This window comes from Myxine glutinosa, unplaced genomic scaffold (assembly GCF_964187855.1).
Source record: "Myxine glutinosa unplaced genomic scaffold, kmMyxGlut1.1 SCAFFOLD_271, whole genome shotgun sequence".
In the NCBI taxonomy this organism is placed as follows: domain Eukaryota; kingdom Metazoa; phylum Chordata; class Myxini; order Myxiniformes; family Myxinidae; genus Myxine; species Myxine glutinosa.
In genome coordinates, this window is record NW_027616408.1 from 276,923 (window position 1) to 280,599 (window position 3,677).

Sequence of the window (3,677 nt, forward strand, 5' to 3'; positions counted from 1 at the left end):
CACAAGTGCGAAAAGTGTTTTTTCCACACTAATACAAGTGCAAAAGTGGTTTCCTGCACCAACACAAGTGCGAAAAGTGGTTTTTCAACACTAACACAAGTGCGAAAAGTGGTTTTTCAACACTATCACAAGTGCAAAAAGTGGTTTTTCCACACTAATACAAGTGCAAAAGTGGTTTCCTGCACCAACACAAGTGCGAAAAGTGGTTTTTCCACACTAATACAAGTGCAAAAGTGGTTTTTCAACACTAACACAAGTGCAAAAAGTGGTTTTTCCACACTAACACAAGTGCGAAAAGTGGTTTTTCCACACTAATACAAGTGCAAAAGTGGTTTCCTGCACCAACACAAGTGCGAAATGTGGTTTTTCAACACGAACACAAATGCGAAAAGTGGTTTTTCAACACTAACACAAGTGCGAAGAGTGGTTTTTCAACACTAACACAAGTGCGAAAAGTGGTTTTTCCACACTAATACAAGTGCAAAAGTGGATTTTCAACACTAACACAAGTGCAAAAAGTGGTTTTTCCACACTAATACAAGTGCAAAAGTGGTTTTTCAACACTAACACAAGTGCGAAAAGTGGTTTTTCCACACTAACACAAGTGCGAAAAGTGGTTTTTCCACACTAATACAAGTGCAAAAGTGGTTTCCTGCACCAACACAAGTGCGAAATGTGGTTTTTCAACACGAACACAAATGCGAAAAGTGGTTTTTCAACACTAACACAAGTGCGAAGAGTGGTTTTTCAACACCAACACAAGTGCGAAGAGTGGTTTCCTGCACCAACACAAGTGCGAAAAGTGGTTTTTCAACACCAACACAAGTGCAAAAAGAGGTTTTTCAACACTAACACAAGTGCGAAAAGTGGTTTTTCCACACTAATACAAGTGCAAAAGTGGTTTTTCAACACTATCACAAGTGCAAAAAGTGTTTTTTCCACACGAATACAAGTGCAAAAGTGGTTTTTCAACACTAACACAAGTGCAAAAAGTGGTTTTTCCACACTAATACAAGTGCGAAAAGTGGTTTTTCCACACTAATACAAGTGCAAAAGTGGTTTTTCCACACTAATACAAGTGCAAAAGTGGTTTTTCAACACTAACACACGTTCAAAAAGTGGTTTTTCCACACTAATACAAGTGCAAAAGTGGTTTTTCAACACCAACACAAGTGCGAAGAGTGGTTTCCTGCACCAACACAAGTGCGAAAAGTGGTTTTTCAACACCAACACAAGTGCAAAAAGAGGTTTTTCAACACTAACACAAGTGCGAAAAGTGGTTTTTCCACACTAATACAAGTGCAAAAGTGGTTTTTCCACACTATCACAAGTGCAAAAAGTGTTTTTTCCACACGAATACAAGTGCAAAAGTGGTTTTTCAACACTAACACAAGTGCAAAAAGTGGTTTTTCCACACTAATACAAGTGCGAAAAGTGGTTTTTCCACACTAATACAAGTGCAAAAGTGGTTTCCTGCACCAACAGAAATGCGAAAAGTGGGTTTTCAACACTAACACAAGGACGAAAATTGGTTTTTCAACACTATCACAAGTGCAAAAAGTGTTTTTTCCACACTAATACAAGTGCAAAAGTGGGTTTTCAACACTATCACAAGTGCAAAAAGTGTTTTTTCCACACAAATACAAGTGCAAAAGTGGTTTTTCAACACTAACACAAGTGCGAAAAGTGGTTTTTCCACACTAATACAAGTGCGAAAAGTGGTTTTTCAACACTAACACAAGTGCGAAAAGTGTTTTTTCCACACTAATAAAAGTGCAAAAGTGGTTTTTCAACACTAACAAGTGCGAAAAGTGGGTTTTTCCACACTAACACAAGTGCGAAAAGTGGTTTTTCAACACTAACACAAGTGCGAAAAGTGTTTTTTCCACACTAATACAAGTGCAAAAATGGTTTCCTGCACCAACACAAGTGTGAAAAGTGGTTTTTCAACACTAACACAAGTGCGAAAAGTGGTTTTTCAACACTATCACAAGTGCAAAAAGTGGTTTTTCCACACTAATACAAGTGCAAAAGTGGTTACCTGCACCAACACAAGTGCGAAAAGTGGTTTTTCAACACTATCACAAGTGCGAAAAGTGGTTTTTCAACACTAACACAAGTGCGAAAAGTGGTTTTTCCACACTAATACAAGTGCAAAAGTGGTTTTTCAACACTATCACAAGTGCAAAAAGTGTTTTTTCCACACTAATACAAGTGCAAAAGTGGTTTTTCAACACTAACAGAAGTGCGAAAAGTGGTTTTTCCACACTAATACAAGTGCAAAAGTGGTTTTCAACACTATCACAAGTGCAAAAAGTTTTTTTTCCACACTAATACAAGTGCAAAAGTGGTTTTTCAACACTAACACAAGTGCAAAAAGTGGTTTTTCCACACTAACACAAGTGCGAAAAGTGGTTTTTCCACACTATTACAAGTGCAAAAGTGGTTTCCTGCACCAACACAAGTGCGAAAAGTGGTTTTTCAACACTAACACAAGTGCGAAAAGTGTTTTTTCCACACTAATACAAGTGCAAAAGTGGTTTCCTGCACCAACACAAGTGCGAAAAGTGGTTTTTTAACACTAACACAAGTGCGAAAAGTGGTTTTTCAACACTAACACAAGTGCGAAAAGTGGTTTTTCAACACTATCACAAGTGCAAAAAGTGTTTTTTCCACACTAATACAAGTGCAAAAGTGGTTTCCTGCACCAACACAAGTGCGAAAAGTGGTTTTTTAACACTAACACAAGTGCGAAAAGTGGTTTTTCAACACTAACACAAGTGCGAAAAGTGGTTTTTCCACACTAATACAAGTGCAAAAGTGGTTTCCTGCACCAACACAAGTGCAAAAGTGGTTTTTCAACACTAACACAAGTGCGAAAAGTGGTTTTTCAACACTATCACAAGTGCAAAAAGTGGTTTTTCCACACTAATACAAGTGCAAAAGTGGTTTCCTGCACCAACACAAGTGCGAAAAGTGGTTTTTCCACACTAATACAAGTGCAAAAGTGGTTTTTCAACACTAACACAAGTGAAAAAAGTGGTTTTTCCACACTAACACAAGTGCGAAAAGTGGTTTTTCCACACTAACACAAGTGCAAAAGTGGTTTCCTGCACCAACACAAGTGCGAAATGTGGTTTTTCAACACGAACACAAATGCGAAAAGTGGTTTTTCAACACTAACACAAGTGCGAAGAGTGGTTTTTCAACACTAACACAAGTGCGAAAAGTGGTTTTTCCACACTAATACAAGTGCAAAAGTGGTTTTTCAACACTAACACAAGTGCAAAAAGTGGTTTTTCCACACTAATACAAGTGCAAAAGTGTTTTTTCAACACTAACACAAGTGCGAAAAGTGGTTTTTCCACACTAACACAAGTGCGAAAAGTGGTTTTTCCACACTAATACAAGTGCAAAAGTGGTTTCCTGCACCAACACAAGTGCGAAATGTGGTTTTTCAACACGAACACAAATGCGAAAAGTGGTTTTTCAACACTAACACAAGTGCGAAGAGTGGTTTTTCAACACTAACACAAGTGCGAAAAGTGGTTTTTCCACACTAATACAAGTGCAGAAGTGGTTTTTCAACACTAACACAAGTGCAAAAAGTGGTTTTTCCACACTAATACAAGTGCAAAAGTGGTTTTTCAACACTAACACAAGTGCGAAAAGTGGTT